A 21,746-nucleotide genomic window follows, 5' to 3' on the forward strand; every position below is an offset into this window, starting at 1 on the left:
GGGGTCTGCACCTTCCATGTAGGCAAGGTGCGGACCCACGCACTGTGTTTAACCCAGAGGGTGTGGTCCCCGCCGCAAGGGTTTTTAACCTAAAAATTCTCAAATTTGGCGCAAACAAATTAATTTCTAGCATTCTGATTTGTCTTTTAACTTGATGCAGAGAGTACATCATGCTAGATTGGCGTGAACGAGAGCATGAGGACGTGGATGCTGCCGCATTGAATCACCAACCTTCAATCGATGCATTGAAGGCTTGCAGCTTGTACAAATTCTGGGCCATACCTGGCATGAGGGCCCAAGTGGATTTCTTACAGTGGCTGGTTGACAGATGGAGCATACAGGACCAGTGCTTCTTCATTGGTGGCCAGCAGCTCGAAATCGAGCCGGCAGATATATATTTCTTGACTGGTTTGCCTAAGAGAGGCGAAGACTTGACTCTATTCGGTGCTAGGCCAGGTGGCCAGTCTGTTGATAGCCTCCGGCTAGAGTTCTGCAACAGCCAGGCTAGAGACAAAGGAATAGAGATAAAAACCATATCCCTTCCTGAACTCATGGTGATCGTGTTTACTGTCACCAGAATTTGTGGGAGTGCCGCATTACATATTGCCACCAGATCCCAGATGCGTATGGCAGTTGACTGCTTTCGAGGTACCATATTCAACTGGTGCGATGCTGTGTTGGCCAATGTGAAAGACCAACTGATCAGAGCCAAGAACGGACAACTGAAGACCTTTGGTTATGGGGCTTTGGTTGTGAGATTTCGTCTGAAGAGGGTTCCCATGTTGATCCTGCAGCACCTTACTGTTGGAGCTGGGCTTCCTCGAGAGCCCAAACTGATGCGATGGATCGCAGTTATGGCCCGTCATCCGGACAAGGGGACAGAGGTTGTTCGATTCAAACCTGAGTATTTCCAATGGTTGGAAAACCAGGTTTTTTCTATTCAGGACTTCCCTTACGCTGAGGTAGATTTTCGTGGTGGCCCAGACATGGCTCTTCCACCAAGAGAGCAGTGGGATGACTCAGGTAAAATCATTTTCAACATTTTTCCTATTTTAATTTTTTTATTATTTTTCTATCGTCCCAAAACTGATAGTAAAAGTTTCAAATGCAGATGTGGGTCCACAGCGACCAGCCGCTCTTTGGCCTTACGAGAGGAAACAACTAGTTGCAGCGGCGCCAGCCCCATAGGACGAATCAGTAGAGGTTTTGGCCGAGTTGGAGGGTCATCTCGAGCGCTTGACAGGAGATATTCCGGAGACCACTATAGATGACATTCCTTGTCGACTTCAGCGCTATGTGATTGGGGTCCCAGGACCTTTTAGGAGGTTCCTTTGCAAGGTGGCCCGTGCAGTGGTTTCTTATCGAGATCATCACCAGTGATAGGATGATCGCCTATTGTGGGCACATATGACATTTTTGTTTTTTGTACTTATCATTTTTGTCGATCATAAGGTGTTTTTCAACCTATGATCGAGGACGATGTATTTTTTGACACACTCCTATATATATATCACTATTACCAACTTATCTTGTAAATCATGTTATGGAATGGTTTTAAATTTACATGTATGATTATTGCAAATGTCTACTTAACATTCGAGAAGCAATTGCATCTGCTAATGTATTTAAAGATCTTGGAATACGCTGATATTCAATATAATCAAATTCACGTTCCAAGAGACACACTCTAAAAAATAACCTCAATAACACTGGATTTCTAATGGCATACACTCTATTAAGCTGTAATACAACGAGTTCAGAATCTAACCTCACTATCGAACTCCGAATCCCAAATGAAATAGATTCAGATAATAATTCAATCACTGCACTATACTCGGCAATGTTGTTCGTTGTTTGACTGAGGCTTACCCCATGCATAGATACTAACTCGTCAGAGGGCGAATAGATAACCCAAGCTGCGGAAGAAATGTTCCGTGTATTACGACAAGCACCATCAGCGAAACCAATGTATGTTTGGAGAGGCATCGACATCTGCAATATCAAGAGTAAAACTAAGATAAGTAGGAATAATGACGAAAAAAAACACTCTCTAAGCTAAGCACACTGTTTAAACTAAAACATACCAGCTAGAAAGAAAAGCTATCCTAACTAAAAATCTCCATACCCATTCTTTAAGCATAATACCTCTTTTGGTAAAGACCATTTTTGGGTTTACCCAAAGAGTCCCCATCAAAGTCTACCAATTCATAGGCCCCTTTTGCTAGCTTTCGCTTTACAACATAGGGACCATGCCACATAGGAACGAATTTTCCAGTGCCTAATTTATCATTAGCTTGATCGTAAACTAAGACTAGATCTCCTTCCGAAAAATTTCGAGGGGTCACATTTCGATCATACTGAGCTTTCATACGTTTTGTGTGAGCCTCGATCTCCAATGCAGCATCACGTCGATTCTCATCTAATTGAGCCAAGTATAACAAATGCTCTTCCTCTTTGGAAGTTGTTGGAAGTAACTCGATGGCCATTTGCAATGACGGGATTTCGCATTCAATGGGTAACACAACTTCCAGACCATAAACTAGTTGGAAAGGAGTGAACCCTGTTGATGTTTTTACTGAAGTTCGGTACGCCCAAAGCGTTGAAAATAGCATGTTATGCCAATTCGACCGATGAATCCCAATGATTCGTCGGATCATGATGATTAAAACTTTGTTGATGGATTCAACCAGACCATTAGCTTGTGGATAATAAGGAGTTGAACTATTGTGACGCAAACCAAGCTGACCTGTAAGTTCGGTCATCATAATGTTTCGAAAATGACGCCCATGATCAGTGATTATTGCTTGCGGGACACCAAACCTAGCAATTATATGATTGAACATGAAAATTACAGCTGTCTTGCCGTCTGCCTCAAATGTAGGCATCGCCTCGGCCCACTTGGTAAAATAATCTACCGCAAGGATAATATACGCATGCCCCTCGGCCGAGTGAGGGTTACATGTAATAAAATCGATACCCCATTTAGTAAAAGGACCAACGACAATTATAGGGTGGAGAGGAGCAGGTGGAGCGCGCATCTTTTGATCAAAAATTTGGCAGTTGTGGCATTTTCAGACCGCAGTAATACAATCTTTAAACAAAGATGGCCAGAAGTAGCCAGCACGGAATATCTTTTGGGTTGTGGCATACCCAGACATATGACCGCCACACGCTCCAGAGTGACAGTCATTTAGAACCCTTTCAGCTTCCTCATAATTTAAGCAATGTCGAAAAACAGAGTCCGCCTCATGGCGATAAAGAGTATCTCCAATAATCCTGAATTGTTGGGACTGGAATCGAATTTTCCGACGTTCTGACCTTGAAATTTCTGGCCGAAAGGATTGGGTCTGGAGATAAAAGATGATATCCCCATACCATGGATCTAAAGTGTTGATTAGAAACAAGGATTCGTCCGCAATGGGCTCCTCCGCCACAGTTTCCGTGTCAGCACGCGGGAAATCACACATTAATTCCGCAAAAACTAAAGATTTCTTAGACTTAGATTTTTCAAATTCCAAGTCGAACTCCTGCAGGATAACAATCCATTTAGAGTACTTGCCCCCTAGCAATTGCTTGGTCAAAATGTAGATCATAGGGTTGCAATTCGAAATTACTGCAGTTTTACGAAGTAAAATGTAGTGACGAAAACGTTGGACAACTTGAACAACTGCCAATGCCAATTTCTCCACATGTGAGTATTTTAGCTCAGTTGGATTTAAGGTTCGACTAAGGTAATATATCACATGTTTAGTTCCAAATTCGTCTTCCTGAACTAAGACCATTCCAATGGTGGAATGAGAGGCGGCGAGATACAAGAAGTAATCCTGGTTGTAGTTGGGAGGATGCAATAACGGTGCATGGGTCAACGTGTGTTTTAGTGCATCAAAAGATTTCTGAGCTATCTCATCCCAATAGGATGGAGTATTCTGTTTCAACAACCGGGTAAAACCCTTTGTAACCTCGGCGTAGTTAGGAATGAATCGTCGTAAAAAGTTTGCTTTCCCTTGCAAACTTTGGAGTTGGCGAAGACTCGAAGGAGGAGGCAATTTGACAATAGCTTCAACGTTCGAGGGATTGACGCAAATGATGTTGGGTGTGGAGCCTGATTATCTTCTATATTCAAAGGTATCGCCACATTGGACCCTAGTTCGAAATAGGGGCGGCAACGCTGCCCATAAAATATTTGCTGCAGGGGGGGTCCAGGGGGGGCGGCTGCGACCTTTGGGAGCACCCCCCTGGTGGGGGGTTTAGGGGCAGCGCCCCCGAAGCTAAAAACAACTGTAAAATTGCCTTGTAAAAGTATAGTAATTTCTAGTCAATCTGGGCCGTTCATTATGCGGATGATCTGACGGTAGAACTTATGTTTAGTTTAGGGTTTTTTGCCCTAGAAGGCAACCCCTCTCTTTGTATGAGGGCATTGTATTTGAGGCTGTGTGATAGATGTGTATTCTGTGAGCGGGAAATAGAGAGGTGAGACTATGAGAGAAAACATAGGATATTACAGTGGATCTCCTGTAGGTTGTGTCTCTTCATTTTGCTGGATAATAGAAAGGAAGGACTGGTTGTTCGGGGTGGACGTAGCCCAAACTGGGTGAACCACGTATATCTGTGTCTCTCTTGTTTTATGCACTTTCTGTGTTTATATTTCTACAATATTTTATGTGTTCCATTGCTCCATAATATATAATTTTCTAACAAATGCCGGCTTTCGAAACTACAAACCCCAGCAATCGACCCATTTCTATACAGAAGACACATTTGTGTGGGTTCAACCGAATCCGATAATGCCTACACCTCATAAAGATTGCTCGTAAATGTATGAGGTGATCAGCTTGATGTAATGAATGAGCGGGCAAATCATCGAGATAGGGTTGCACAATGTGCTTGATGTCATGAAACGCATAAGACTTTGTGGGAGTGCCGCATTACATATTGCCATCGGATCCCAGATGCGTATGGCAGTTGACTTCTTTCGAGGTACCATCTTCAACTGGTGCGATGCTGTGTTGGCCAATGTGAAAGGCCAACTGACCAGAGCCAAGAACGAACAACTAAAGACCTTTGGTTATGGGGCTTTGGTTGTGAGCTTTGGTCTGGAGAGGGTTCCCATGTTGATCCCGCACCACCTTACTGTTGGAGCTGGGCTTCCTCGAGAGCCCAAACTGATGCGATGGGTCGCAGTTATGGCCCGTCATCCGGACGAGGGGACAGAGGTTGTTCGATTCAAACCTGAGTATTTCCAATGGTTGGAAAACCAGGTTTTTTCTATTCAGGACTTCCCTTATGTTGGGGTAGATTTTCGTGGTGGCCCAGACATGGCTCTTCCACCAGGAGAGCAGTGGGATGACTCAGGTAAAATCATTTTCAACATTTTTCCTATTTTAATTTTTTTTATTATTTTTCTATCGTCCCAAAACTGATTGCTCCGACATTCTTGAGCCCAAAAGGTAACTTGCAATAAGCAAATGTCCCCCATGGACAAATGAAAGCTGTTTTTGGTTGATCGGCAGGTAGAATATTGATTTGATTGTATCCGGAAAAACCATCCATGAAGGAGAATATTTCGCTGCCGGCACAATCATCAATGATTTGATCGATATAGGGAGTTGGGTAGCTGTCCTTTGGACTGGCTCGATTAATGTCCCTATAATCAATGCATATTCTTATTGTTCCTTGCTTTTTGTTAACTGGAACAATATTCGATACCCAATCCGTTAACGGGATCAGATAAATGAAACCTGCTTTGAGTAATTTTTCAACTTCTGCTTTAATTGCAGCAGCTTTTCTTGGGTGAATCTGATGCAAACGTTGCCGGACGGGTTTAGCGTCCGGGTAAGTCTTTATTTCATGAACAACAATCGCGGGATCAATTCCTGGCATTTCCTCATAGGACCAGGCAAACACGTCACGGAATTCTTGAAATAGGGCCTTATATATTTGAATTTCGTCATCTGTACATGAGGCACCTATATGAATGTTCTCAACAATTCCAGGCTTAACCGAAATGTCAATAGGAATAGTTCGAGAGATGTTTCCCAAATTTAACTTTGGATCGGGATGTTTCATTGGATTCTGAGGTTCCTTGACATATTCAGTCGTAAAAATTGATGAAAAATCATTTTCAAAACGATCATTCTCGGGTAAAAACGAAGATCTGTGATGGAGATCTTCCCATGGTAAATCATCTACACATAGGATTTCACGAATTTGCTCATCAGAGTGAACAAGTTCAGAAAACATGATTAAATCTGAGCTTGATGTGAAAAGTGATTCCTCATGAACCACATTCATGAAGTCAATTTCGGTTGAAGATGGGTCGGTAAACGATTGCACGGCCTCATACGCAATTTCATATGGACTCAAAGGCATGACATCACCAAATGAGTCTATCTCAGATTCAGAAGGAATGATCCAAGGATCATCATAAACAATGGTGTCTGATGTAATCATATGAATGGTTGCAAATGAAGATGATGCGTTGATCGGAGGAAAATGAAAAGTTCCCAGTAAGCCAGCATCTTTAACTAGACCTACTCCAACATCCTTATAGGGGATAGTCGTTTTACTGACATGCTGAATACTTTCAGAAGAGGCTGGGTCGGATGAAAAGTAAGCCAGTTGGTCTATTGTTACGATCTTTCCATTATGAGGAAACTTTATAACCCGAAAGACCGATGAAACGATCGCTGTCATAGCGTAAGACCAACTTCGACCCAAGAGAAGGTTGTAATCTAGAGGGGTAAAAACCACCTCCACATCTAGATTAACGGTTTTTCCTTCAAACCCTATAGGCAAATCCTGTAGAATGCCAAAAGGATGAAACCCACGGCCATCAAAGGCCTTTAGAATCGTTGGGGATTGATTTAGCGAAGGAGAACCAAGCGATCACCAACACTGTATCGACATAATACACGTTGAGGCTCCCTCATCAATCATAGTCCGATGAATAGGCCTGTTTTTTACTATCACTGGAATCTGGAAAGCCATTTGATGAGGTAAGCGCGATGTACTATTTTCTAGATCGAAAATTATTAGGTTCGAGTCCATAACGTCAAAAGCTCCTATAGCCAACAAAAGTAATTTATGCTGTGCTGGACATGATTGCAACACTTCCAAAGCCGACATTGCTGAGGGTGAAACAACTAAATCCTCAACAATGTTATAGTTTTGAGCCGCTCTCGCATGTGGATTGAAAGCTGACTTTCAAAGTATACCCTTGGCGGGCGGTTTGATTACCATGTCTGGATTAGGTTTCTCGATCTGTAGTGGATTGGAACCGGGAGCTAAGGTTGATGGATTAGAATGAGAAGATTCTGCTTCTTTACCATCAACAGGAATTTTACTACCATAATCATTCGATCGAGTCGAAATTCTAACATGGGACATCATCAGTATGGGTTCTTCGTTGGCACTCGAGAAGAACCTATCATCTTATTGTCTTGAGCTGGAAAAGGATCCTTCAAAACAGCAGTCGTTTGGGAACCTTTGACAATCTTCGCAACCTCTGCACAATGAGGGCAGTCTCTTGTAAAATTTTCATCGTCACAAATGAGACAAGGATAACGAGGTTTGTGTTTTTCATCATTGGATTCTGATTTTTCAGGTTTCTCCTTTGAATTTTTGTCTGTTTTATTATTATTCTTTCCTTTCTTCTTCCCACTGGATTTTGATTTAGCTGTAGATGACTCTACAACGTGAATATCAGCGGAAATCTCCGCAGAAGAATCTCCTGTCAGGGAATCAGGCAAGGTTATGATAGGAGAAGAATTCTTGGAAGACTTCTTCTTACTTTTAGTGTTAACCGTACCAATCATACCATCGGCGGCATGAGATCTCGAAGGAGCTACAGCGATTTGATTTTGCTTGGGAAGATTGGGGATTTTCTCGTGTAACGTACCTGACTGAGTATAGACCAAGTCAAGGTACTGTGCTTGAGCAATTACTTGTTCCTCAGTAACAACTCCGGCTTTAGCTACATCTTTGGTGATTGTTGGCAACAAATATTTTACGAACCATTCAGCCAAGATTTGATCCGGAATAAAAACCTTCACTAAACGTCGTCGACGTCTCCACTCATGAATATGATCTGAAATGTAAGTGGACGTCGATTGCTTTAACGAAGTTAACAATTCTGTTCCATTGTCATATCGGACTGGCAACTGAAAATGAGTTAAAAATGAGGTAGCTAACTAACTAAAATTATAAAAAGTGCCTCGCGGTAACTCAATGTACCACTTGGCCGCAAGACCAATTAGAGTGCGCTGGAAAAGTCTTAGACGGATTGAATCATCTGAAATGGAGTTAGACGCACACCAGAGGTGATAAGTCATCACATGGTTCAACGGGTCCTCTCCTGATTTGCCTTCGAACTTAGGAATATCACTAGGCAACTTATTTGACATTAGCGGCCAAAATGGAAGATAATTAATGGGATCATTCGTTAGGTGCGACAAGTCAGGCAAGTCCAAAGTTGCGAGAAATGGTAACTAACGATTACGGTCCCTAAAACTCTGGGTCATGAGACCAGTCCCAGGAGGAGGATATCCAGGATAACTAGGAATAGGAATTGCATTTGGGATATTGTATCCTCCCGGAAAACCAGGATTTACCAGACCGTATTGGGATTGACTTGTGACAACCGTACTTGAACCAGGTTGTCCTACAAGCATCTGAACCGAAGTTTGAATCGTGGATCCAGACGGTGGTAAAGATGTCTGAGGAGTAGCTACAGGAACAGTAGAAACCGGAGCTGTCAATACTTCGGAAGTAGGTGGGGTAGATTGAACAGATGTTGCGGCAGTTGCAGCAGTCGTTTGAGGCGGAGTACGAGGCATACTAGGCCCAGGCTGAGAAACTACCGAAGGTACAGAAGTTTGAATATTAGACTGGATTGGTTGCTGGGGTGTACCAGAAACTAAGGGCTGTCCAGTTTGAGATGACAACTGTACATTTGGCTGCAACACCTGTTGAGTTTGCGATGGATCCCACACTATATTCATTCTGGGGTACGGACCCATAACAGGTTGAGAATATTGAGGACCATAACTGGGTTGAGGGTAAGATTGATAATTCAAAAGTACATTTCTCGTTCCTTGAACATATGATTGACGGAGGGTGGTTGGAAACCTTGGTTCCAGTACTGACCTTGGGGTTGATACCCTTGAGGCACGTACTGATACTGGGGTTGACCTTGAGGTATAAATTGATTCTGGGGTTGACCTTGGGGTACATATTGAGTCTGGGGTTGACCTTGAGGAACGTACTGTCCCGTAGATATGTACTGTCCTTGAGGTTGCCCCCCAGATGCAAATTGGGTACCTTGAGGTTGCCCCCCAGGCGATAATTGAGGCTGCCCCCCAGGTGGTAACTGGCCACCTTGAGGTTGAGGATTGGGAATAGAACCTGACATCATGAGAATATCTTCTACGCTCAATGGCTTAGTACCATTGCTTCCAGTTAATAACCCTTGTTCAATGGGTTGAGGAGATGCTCTCGAAAAAGTACCAAAGAGTGACTGATACCCAGAGGGAACAGAAGGACCGCCGTATAAAAAGGATTCAGGCGATTGAGTAAACATGGACGACTATCTTGACATATTTAACAGAGGATAATAACCTCTAGGTGTTGGGTGATAAGGAACACGAGGTGGGGAAAAAATTAACCCTGGGTTTTATAAGAAATTAGTCAAAGAAAGATACCAAGTACTGCTCCTAGGTGGACTGTAAAAAATTGATTCACGCTCCCTTAGCTCAATAACAGGTTGATTTTCAGGGATAGGGATGCCTACTTCTTCTTCCGGAGTAGCAAGTTATTCAATAGCTATAAGTCCAGAAGGAAGATCTTGGGTGATTACTCTTTCTACCCTAGGTGAACCAGGACCACTAGAAGCTGGAGAAGCAAACCCCGATGTCGGAGTAGCAGCAAATTCACTTTCAGGTTCGGATATTTCAGGTTCCTCACCTATATCACTAGTAGATGAAAAGCTACCAGTAACTCCGGAAACAGACACTGACTACGGATTATAATCTACTACTAAAGCTTGAAAATCAGGATGTACCACCAAAGAAGACTCTCCTTATTCAGGTGAACCAACTCTACTGTCTCTAGGAGTTACGAGGACTTTCAAGCCTTCAAGCTGGCCCGGTGAAAACTTAGGAGGTTGGCCCCGAAGTCTATGGGACTTCCTCAGTAATTCAACCACGGTTAAAATTTTTTAACTACTTCACACGCAAACAAAGTAAAATCTCAATGAAAACCACCTAAAGCCTCTAAAGAACCAAAAAAATTTGAATCACATGCCTAAAGAATCTAGGAGATCAAACACACACAAACAGTAACTTTCCGTACTGAAAACACTAGTTGGTGATGAAATCCAACGTCGCAAAGTTCAATACAGAAATGGCGGTTGGAACAGTTACCCTGGCAACCTGCTTAATGAATAGACTGGTACAAGTTCCTCCACTTAACCATCTCGAGTGAAGAGAACCCCCCAGAAAATCCAAGTGAGTCTAGCCGACGTCTGCTCCAGGTACAGTGGGATCTTCCCACCACTGTCACCTTAGGAAGAATCTTAAAGAATATGGCCACTAAGGTTACCAACTGAAACAAATATACCTGGGGAATAGTCTACGATCTGATACACACGCAAGGGCAGAGTAGCAAGCTCAATCCCCTTGAAGCCTCCTTGACATAATCCAAGGTTTACCAACAAGTGACCCCAGGCTCCTCCATAATGGTTAATCCAAGGTTTACCGTTTTTAATACGTGAATATCTGGCTTCGTTCCTAATGAGGAAGGATTGATTCCCACACTGGTTCGGACACGATCTCGTGCTTCTCCTTTAAGAGGAGCTTTCCCAGAGCATAAATGCAACAATTGGATTTCTTCCCTACCACAAGATATAGCTACTTGTTTGTTTTTACTGTCTTGGAGAGTTAATTACTCTCCTACTTCAAGACACTAGCCTAAGCTAAGTTGGTGTATTAGAGCCCTAGAAACAAAAATGTTGCTAGATGAATTTTACTTTAAGCATTATTTTTATTGGTTTTTGTTTAAGTCAAAAGGTGCGGAGATGAAACTCGTGGTATGAAGACTCGACTCAAAATCACTAAAAATGCACCTAAGATGATTTAAACAATCTTTTCTCTTCGATGAACTTCTAGCTAGGAAAGAGTTTGAGAATGCAAATACTTTGTAAACACAAACCTTTCTTAACACACAAATTAAAAGAAGAGCTTTTGTGCTTTCCAATGCACTCAAAACGAGACAACTAGTTATTTCACAAAAATTTCGCTTTTCTTTTCAAAGCACTCAACCACTACAAAAAACAAACTTTTTTCCAAAAGAGATTTTTTTTATTTTTTATAAAACACTCAAAACTATGCAAACAACTAACTTTGAGATCTATAAACTATAAAAACCTATTTGAAGTCAAAGCGTACAAGATGTTTTTTTTAAGGATGTTTTACTTAGCTAGATGTAAGCTAAGGACCAATTTATGCAGAATCACAAATCAGTCAAAAACAACCAATTTTGTTTTCTTTTTATAAATGAAAATCCAAACTTTTAAACACAAGCTTTTCGAAGTTTTGTAAAGAGAAAACACAAAGCGGATTCCTCAATAAGGGTAGATTTCATTAATGGTCAGACTCATAAGAAGGTTGGCAGAAACCAATGTAATCTGAGGTCCCTATAGCGTCTAAGCTCAGAGCTACTACAAGACCAAAACGAAAAACAAACCCAACAAGCAAAACTCCTAGGAATTTCACCTAAAACCCTAACACTAGCGAAATCAACCTAAGGAAAGCTTCTGACAGGTTATATGCAGGTCTGGGCAGTAGATAATAACTTCTAAACAAAAACTAAGCTGACTAACAGAGGAAATCTTAGGTTTTTCAAAATTTTGACAGGGTCCGCAGGCCCACAGTTAACACAGGTGCGGTACCACTCTGTGCTAAAAGCAAAAGTGCGGATAAGTACGCACTGTGTCAAAAGGCTAGGGTGCGATCCTCTCCCAAAGCTATGAAAAACGAAAAATAACCCTGGATCTACAATCTCTACCCAATTTCACACACAACAAGCCAGAAACAGAAACAAAAACACAGTTTCTCAGGGCAAAGTAAAAACAAGGAAAAAATCAAGTCCCCAGTGGAGTTGCCATTTTGTCACACGGAATAAGTCAATCTTGCGGACAAGATAGACCTTCCTAGAATCTAAAGAAGACCTAATGACAAGCAAACCAATCACACACTATCTTTCTCTAAATATGCTTTTATAAACAAAGGCAAACAAGTGTTTTAGGCCTACCTTAGGTCCAACGCAAGTTTGTGGAAGCCTTCACTCCTTCGATCTAAATGAGCTCCCTTGTCGCGAATCTGCAAACACAAACAAGAAAACAAATTAAATAGCACCTGAAAATCCAATATCATAAAACATATTTAACATGAAAGTCAAGGAATTCATGAAACAAATAACATGAGACAATTTGTTGAGAAAAATGAGTTTGATTATATTAATTCAAAAGAAGAAGAACTTTACAACCTGTGCCTTGACGCTGTACAAGCTCCTCCCAGGGTCCAGCAAGAAGTCTCCTCTACTTTGACAAGTTTCACTCTCTTCCCAATGAAGCTAAAAAGGTATGTGATCTCTCCTCTTAAGCTCAACTAGGAAGTCTTAATTTCACCAACATTTACCCTAAAAAATGTTCAGCTTCTAACCTCTCCAGCAACCAGCTCAATGCCTGAATTTATAGTGCAATGGAGGGAAGTTACTAGGTCCTCCTTCAAAGGGATAAAGCCCTCCTTCAAAGGGATAACTCCTCTCATCAAGGGATTAGCTCCTTCTCTTTTGGGATGCATGAACCACCTAAGAGCGACCAATCCACGTCAAAATTCCTTCTAGAATCATCTAAAATTAATCCAAAGTGAGTTTTTTAGAATAAACTTGTGCCTTTTTGACTTTCACAGGGGTCCGCACCCACACCTTTAGGGACAGAGCGAGCCGGTCCGTAGTTTTTGTAAACAGAAGGTGCGGGACCGCAGGTAACAGTGAGAGAAAGTGCGGAACCAGAGTTTCATTGATTTTCAATTTCTTTCTCTCATTTTCAAATTTTTGACTTGAAGAGCTGAGTTCTGAGACTTTCTTAGGAGGACAGTACAAGTGATGATAGACCCATACTGACTGCAAATAATCATGGTGACGATATTTTTGTGTAACAGTTCCTCCAAAAACATTTTTCCCTCTTGCCTCTAAATGAGTTTCCTATACACAAACTTCATCTAGTTTTGTAGGGTTAAACATGAGAATGGTATGTCTCAAGTAATTATGCAATCCTCCAATGCATTTGAGAAAATTATATTATGAGGACAAATCTATACCCAAAATCAAAGCTCTTTTCCTAAATTCTTGAGTATAAGATTGCACGTTTGCTCCCATAGCTTGCCTAAAGTTTTACCAATCCATAATAGCTTTCTATATGTATGATAATGGATAAAATTGCCTTATTATTGCAACAAAAATATCATTCCTAGAGGATAAAACCTTACCATGTTTCTTCATGTCCTTTTGAGTTTTGGTTTCCCACCAAATAAGTGGTGCACCTTCCAATCTAACAGAAGCAAGCTGAATTTTGGTCTCATCATCTTTAATTCTTTGTACCCTATAATACACCTCAATATGACGAATCCAATTATCTAATTTCTCAACATCTATCTCTCCATTGTACTTAGGCAATTCAAACTTAATATCAAGCTTTAACAAAGGAGTTTTACCATGTCCTTTTGGAGAATTTGGAGGTGTTTGTTTTTGTGAAAGGGTAGAAGAAGTAGAAGATGAGGATGAAGATGAGGATGAATATGAGGATGAGGATGATGATGGAGGTGAAGTTGGTGGTTTGTCACCATTCCCTGCATTCCCTTTTGGAGGCTTGTCTCCTTTTCCTCCATCTCCTTTTGGAGTTTTTGAGCTCTCTCCATACAACCTTGCATTTCTCTCTTCATAAAGAATCTTAACCATCTTAGACATCTCAAATAATTCTTTTCTGAAAGTTCTTTCATCTTCAAACCCTTCAATACCTTCTTCATGTTCCATGACTATTAAGCTTGAGGTGTGTTTTTTCTCCTAGAAACAATTTGAGATCTTGGCTCCACAGGTTCTCCTTCTCCTCTTTTAAGCTTCAAACTTGTAAGCATAAGAAAAACACTTGCAAACAAATCAAATATTCACAATAGCCTATTCCTCTGATACCAAATTGATCTAAATATGTAAACTTGAATATTTTTAACAGTTTGTAAGTGAAAATTACATGTGTTTTGAGTAGAGGATCAATTTACTAAACACATAAAACAAGTGAATTTTAACCAAATTTTATAGCCAAACAGAGACAAATAACCATATCTGAAACATATAACACAAAACATGATAAAAGAGTTCACCCCTTTTGGGTTACATCTCTTGGTCCAACTTTCAGTGCAAGGCCTCTTTCATTAAGTGGCCAAAAGACATTTTTCATAATTTTACAAAGCTCAAACAACAAAAATGATTCCTCCAATGGATCCAACCAAGGAAAATTTTAAGGATGGAAAATTATCTTGAAGTTTAAAAACATTGGCGAATCTTACTAGTCTCTAATATGAAAAATACAAAATGTCTATTGATATATTTGTAAAATTATTCAAATTTATAATGATTTTACATATAGTCTCTATATAATGTTGGTGATTTTTAAGGTAAAATAGATTTTTATTGTAAAAATTGGGCGAATCATTTTTAGAAAAAATGGAAATTAGGGAATCTTTTTTTTGGAAAACTCATGGAAAATTAGCCCATGTGTGAATATTAGCCCCTAAAATTTTCCATGGATCCAACACTGTCAAAAACCCCCATTTTGGTACTTTTTGCACCTCATTTTGCCAAAAATTGAGTAAGTTATGATTGTTTTAAGTTTTTCCCAAATTCTACAGCTAATGATCCTCCAATTTGGCCTAAACCTGGCTTGAGCATCCCAAACCCGTAACCGGTGTGCGAATTTGGCCTACAATCCCACCCGATGGGTGAAATTGTAGGAACGATAGTTCATCCATTAAGCCCCTAGTTCCAAAAATCTTGGTCACATTGTTGAAAATAGCAACAAGAAATGTTAAATATAGAAGTGCTAAAAATAGCACTGCCATAAATAGCATTTCGGGATACCTTCCTATTTTAGTTAGTCCCTAAACTAAAATAGAGAAGTAAAATTCCGAATTTGTGCTTAGCAGCTGTTTGATTAATAATTAATTAATTCATCTTGAGTTAATTAGTTGGATAAAATCAAACATGAAGTCTATGTGAGGACATGGAACAATTATCCCATTGATTGAGGAATGTATCCCTTAGTTAAAGAGATACGGATGAGTTGTAATTAGTTAGCTTAGTGAATTGAGTTAAGTCCAGTTAGATTAGTTCAAATAGTTTTTTGAATTAATTGTGAGTTAAGTTAGTTAATGCATGCATGCATGTAACTACTGCACTTTAGATAACTGAATATTCTCTCATAAATAACTCATGCATGTCAGTTCAGACAGAGACCCAGTTGAGATCAGATGATGGGACAGTGTACTATCAGTTGCAGGAATATTCCATGGAGGATATCTCTTTCATGCAGAAGGAATTCTTTCCTTGGAGATTGCGCAGTTACTTTTGGGTTTGGTGAGTGTGTGATGAGGCTAGTTCACACAGGTGGTAGTATTGGACCCCACAGAAAATTGCGCAGGGAAATAGGAGGCTTGGAGGGCTGAGGGAAGGCATATCTTGTGTCTATTTAGTCTGTGAGCTGTATTTGTTCGATTGCAGAGAGAAGGATAGCTTGTGAGCTAATTCTTTGTGTAATCTGAACATATTTCCACTTGTATGATAATACAGAGATCAGGGTTTTTAGCTGAGGCTTTTGGCAAAGTATTCTTCTGTGTTCATGTGTGATTGATTTCTCATTCTCAGTTATATGTGTTCTATTTGATCTTGCTCAAATTCGATTAAGCTTCTGTCAGTTTGTTGTAGAAGTAGATCTTGTATTTTGATTTAGTATATTGCATAATTTGTTGATCTACAGTGGGAATTTCTACATGGTATCGGAGCAAAGGTGATCGAAGCGAAGAACAAGGTACAAAGAAGGGAGAAGTTCGAAGTTTCAAGTTCCTGATCATAGAAATCGAGTTCTTATCACATCTCAATTTCACCAATGGAGTTCAATGGTTTAAGACTCGAGTATGCCCTTGATGGCAGCTCGAATTATATAGCCTGGAAGGATCGCATGGAAGTAGTATTAAAGGACAACGATCTAAAGGACTTCATTGATCAATAAGTCCCCAAGCCAGCAGCAACTAGTGCTACATAATTGGCTGAATGGAAGAAATGTGTGGCTAGAGCAAGGTGAATCCTCCTAGAGGGAGTTCGAGACCACATTGTCTCGAGCCTCTATGGGAAGGAGACAACGTTTTCGATGTGGAAAACATTGAAAGATCTATATTAGAATAGCAATGATTAGAGGAAGCTGGCGATGAAAGACAAGCTTCGGAAAATCAAGTGTGAAAAGGGCGACACGATCTCTACATATCTGAAGAAGCTCACCTCCTGCAGGGATGAGCTTGAAAGTGTAGGGATCATGACAGTCGATGATGCCATGGTGAGTCTTGCACTTCTTGGTCTTCCTAAGAGCTGGCATAGCTACCAGGACTCGGATAATGGAAGAGAAAAACTTCCAGATTGGGAATGACTTTGGTCGGATCTGATGCAAGAGGAGATAAGAAGAAGCACCAGAGATGGATCCTCTTCAAAGTTAGATAATGAAGAAAATCTAGCCTTCGCAAGTAAGGTGAGGAAGGGTAAAGGGAAGGCGTCCCATTCCAAATCCAGTGCTTCCCATGGTGGGAAAAAGTTTGACAAATCGAAAGTGCGATGATTTCATTGTCATGAAGTGGGTCATTATGCTATGAATTGTCCATAGAAGAAATCCAAGAAGGGATCCTCGAAGGGATTTGATGGTGAGGCACTGGCCTCACAGTTTGAGTTGGATTTCTCTCTTATCACATGCATGGTTTCATCCACGGTGGGATGTGTTTGGTACCTGGATAGTGGAGCTTCATTCCACATGTCAGGTGATAAGAATCTTTTTAGTACCTTGGAGGAGAAGGATCTCCATATGCGGATTGAGATGGGCGATAATGGAAAGTACTATGTTTCATGTGAAGGTATGATTGTATTTTAGAGGGAGCATGGAGCTCCCCTCACCCTGACTGATGTAAAGTATGTACAAGGTCTGAAGAAGAATCTTGTGTCTGTCACTATGCTAGAAGATAAAGGCTATGATGTAGTCTTTAGTAAAGGATAGGTATTCATGAGGTATGTTGGTACTAGACAGACCAAGCGAATCAGGATTCGAGTAAAGAATATCTACAAGCTGGAGGTAGACAAATGTGCTGCATTGAGTTCCAAAGCCGAGATGGTGTAGAGCTAAGATGTTGGCGAGCTATGGCATAGAAGACTGGGGAACTTTCACCATTGAGCCCTGAAGATCATGCAGTAGATTTCTACCGGACTTCCCAAGGGAAAAATGGAGCAGACACATACATGCAAAGGTTGTACCTTGGATACGTATGCGAAATCTTCCTTTCCGGATTGAGACAGTAGAGCTAGAGCAATCCTGGAGCAAGTTCACTCAGATGTTTGTGTACCATTCTCTACAGCCTCCACTGCTAAACAAAGGTACTATGTTATTTTTATTGATTTTTTTTCTCGTAGATGCTGGATCTACTTTATGCAAAAGAAGGATCAAACCTTCTTGAGGTTTTGTGAGTTTAAAGACTTGGCAGAGAAAGAATATGGAAATAAAATAAAAGCCTTGCATAGCGACAATGGTGGAGAGTATGTCTCCCAATATTTTAAGGACTTTTGCCCTGCAGAAGGAATTAAACGGGAGTTGGTGGCACCTCAGAACCCACAACAGAATGGGGTGGCCGAAAGGAAGAATAGATCGATTATGGGAGCATCTCGAGCGATGTTGCATGAACAAAGCCTACGACTGCATTTGTGGGTTGAGGCATGCAATACAATAGTATACCTGCAGAATAGAAGCCCGCACTGTATATTGGGAATGAAGACGCCTATGGAGGCCTTTTCTAGGAAGCGACCAGATGTGAGTCACTTTCGAATCTTTGGATCATCAGTTTATTGCCATGTGACCAAAGATGCCCGGAAGAAGCTAGATCCAACAGCTGAGTTGGGAATACTTGTGGGGTACATGGATACACCCCACAACTATCGGGTGTTCTTGCCTACCAGTCAGAGGACAGTGGTATGCAAAGATCTGAATTTCAATGAGTAGACAGCCATGCGAGTATCACTTGAGAGGGAGCTCAAGTTGCATGCAGAGGAGGAAATTTCAATTCCTAAGGAGGAGGAACCTCAGATTGATGTGGGGCAGTCACATGTAGAGGATCTGGGAGTGGAGACATCCACTCATGCTGAGTCTTCCAAAGATGGGTAGAAACGCTCAAGGGAAGTTGATAGGTTGATGCTGGGTGCGCGAGAGAATGTGGGACAGCCATCTTCTTAGCGCAGACAGGGGAGGTCACCCGAGCGGTACACTGGGTACATGGCCTTGGTTGGGGAGTGTGTAGAGTCCAAACTTTCTTCATTCGAGGAGGCAGTGCAACAACCAGTCTGGGTTGATGCCATGGTAGAGGAGTATGACTCTATCATTCAGAATAATGTGTGGGATGTTGTCCCAAGACCTCAAGACAAGTTAGTGGTGAGTTCTAGATGGCTTTACAAGGTAAAACAGGCAATTGATGGTAGTGTTGAGAAACACAATGCAAGGTTTGTTGCCCGCGATTTCTCACAGGCCGAAGGGATCGACTGCGATGCGACCTTTGCTCCTGTAGCAAGGTACTCATCTATCAGATCGGTGTTGGCACTATCAGCTCAGATGGGTTGGAAGATCCATCAGATGGATGTGAAGACAAGATTCCTCAATGGGAAGATTGAGGAGGAGGTGTACATTGAGCAGCCAGAAGGTTTCGAGACCTTCGATCGTGAGTTGCATCTGTGCCGACTCAAGAGGGCTTTGTATGGGCTGAAGCAAGCACCTCATGCTTGGTACACCAGGATTGACAGTTATTTCACCGGGTTGGGCTTCACCAAGAGTGAAGAAGATGCGAGCCTTTACCACATCATGGTAGAAGTTAAGCCATGATCATTGTTCTTTATGTCGATGATCTAATTTTGATAGGTGATGATCAACTGATCAAGTCTTGCAAGGAGGACCTTGCAAGAGAGTTCGAAATTAAAGATATGGGTCTTATGCACTACTTTCTAGGCATGGAGGTGTGGCAGAAAGATGGAGAAGTATTTGTGTCTCAAGGAAAGTATGCTAATGAGATACTTAGGTGCTTTCACATGGAGAAGTGCAAGCCCATGCAGACTCCTCTAGCTGGGAACTAGAGGAAGGACGATGCTACTTCAGGTGAGGTAGTAGCTGCTACTATTTATCGGCAGCTTGTGGGTTCACTTATGTATCTAGGGAACACACGAATAGACTTATTCTTTGCGGTGAACCAGTTGAGTCAAGCTATGGTTCAGCCTACCAAGCTATTTTGGAAGGCAATGAAGCATGTGTTGAGATACCTTAGAGGCACATCTCAGTTTGGATTGTGGTACAGACAAACAAAAGGAGTGAAGATTCAGGGATTCACAGTTTTGGATTTGATAGGGAGCCCATCAGACCGGAAGAGCACTTCTGGAGGAATCTTCAACCTTGGTTCAGCTGCAATTTCCTGGTACAGCAGGAAATAGAGGTCAGTTTCACTTAGCTCAGTAGAGGCTGAATACATGGCTGCTGGTCAGGCTGCATGTGAGGCCATTTGGATGTAGAATATTCTAGTGGGATTGTTTGGTTAGAGGATGGATCCAATTGTGATCTACTGTGATAATCAGAGTTGTATCAAACTCTCTGAGAATCCAGTTTTTCATGACAGGTCTAAGCATATTAATATCCGGTATCACCATCTCCGAGATTGTGTGGTCAAGAGGATCATGTTGTTGCTGTATGTTTCGACCGAGGAACATGATGCAGATATTTTGACTAAGGCATTGTCAGAATGCAAGTTCTAGTTCCACAGAGATAGGATTGGGGTTACTGATAATCCCTTTCTTGTTGAGAGGGAGTGTTGAAAATAGAAACAAGAAATGCTAAATATAGAAATGCTAAAAATAACACTGCCATAAATATCATTTCAAGATATCTTCCTATTTTACTTAGTCCCTGAACTAAAATAGAGAAGTAAAATTCAAATTTGTTCTTAGCAGCTGTTTGATTAATAATTAATTAATTCATTTTGAGTTAATTAGTTGGAGAAATCAAACATGAAGTCTATGGGAGGACATGCAACAATTATCCCATTGATTGAGGAATTTATCTCTTAGCTAAAGAGACAAGGATGAGTTGTAATTAGTTAGCTCAGTTAACTGAGTTAAGTCCAGTTAGATTAGTTCAAATAGTTTGTTGAACTAATTGTGAGTCAGTTAGTTAATGCATGCATGCATGTAATTGCTGCACTTCAGATAACTGAATATTCTCTCATAAATAACTCATGCATGTTAGTTCAGATAGAGATCCAGTTGAGATCAGATGATGGGACAATGTACTATCAGTTGCAGGAATATTCCATAGAGGATATCTCTTGCATGTAGAAGGAATTATTTCCTTGGAGATTGCATAGTTACTTTTGGGTTTCGTGAGTGTGTGATGAGGCCAATTCACATAGGTGGCATCATTGGACCCCAAGGAAAACCATGCTAGGAAATAGGAGGCTTGGAGGGCTAAGGGAAGGTATATCTTGTGTCTATTCAGTCTGTGAGCTGTAGTTGTTCAATTGCAGAGAGAGAAGGATAGCTTGTAAGGTGATTCTTTGTGTAATCTGAACATATTTCCACTTGTATGACAATATAGAGATTGGGGTTTTTAGCTGAGGCTTTCCCCAGAGTATTCTTATGTGTTCATGTGTTATTGATTTCTCATTCTCAATTATATGTGTTCTATTTGATCTTTCTCAAATTCAATTAAGCTTCCGCAAGTTTGTTGTCGAAGTAGATATTGTATTTTTCTTTAGTATATTTCATAATCTGTTGATCTACAGTGGGACTTTCTACACACGTGGCGTGCATATGACCACATAGGGGACCGAGATTCCAGGGCCTAGCTTTGAGCTCCTTTTCTATTGTGGTAAGGTCACATGGGCGCACATATGTCTAGGGTTGGTCCCCTACTGGCTTGCCCCTTCTGCACCTGCGCTCCTAGTTTTATGGTTTCCATATGGCCTTGGGGCTGGCCCCTCTCCATTCCTCCGTGCTCTTGGTCACATGACCTCCTTAGGACCTAGGGCTGACCCCATTACCTTCTGCCTCGGGTCTATACTTGGCTCTTCGATTGCGTTATATGTATGGGGTTGTCGCCGTGGGTCAAGATAAGCCGAGCCCCTTGGTCCCTCCGCCTGCTATCTCGTGGGCGCTGGGGTGACCAAGGGCTAAGGATTAGCCCTACCCCCTCTCCCAAAGGCGCATTATGAAAAAATTTAAATAGGATTTCATGACCCATACTAATTAAGTAACATCGTAGGTGGGTTGGTGCAGGGTGTGGCTGGTAGATGGTTGGTCTCACGTTTGAACCTCGCTGAGGAATTTCAGCCTCAAATCATAATTTTACATGATTAATAGGA

Source organism: Pinus tabuliformis, chromosome X, assembly GCF_031772625.1.
Source record: "Pinus tabuliformis cultivar Carrire ecotype Pingquan chromosome X, CPIR1, whole genome shotgun sequence".
Lineage (NCBI taxonomy): Eukaryota > Viridiplantae > Streptophyta > Pinopsida > Pinales > Pinaceae > Pinus > Pinus tabuliformis.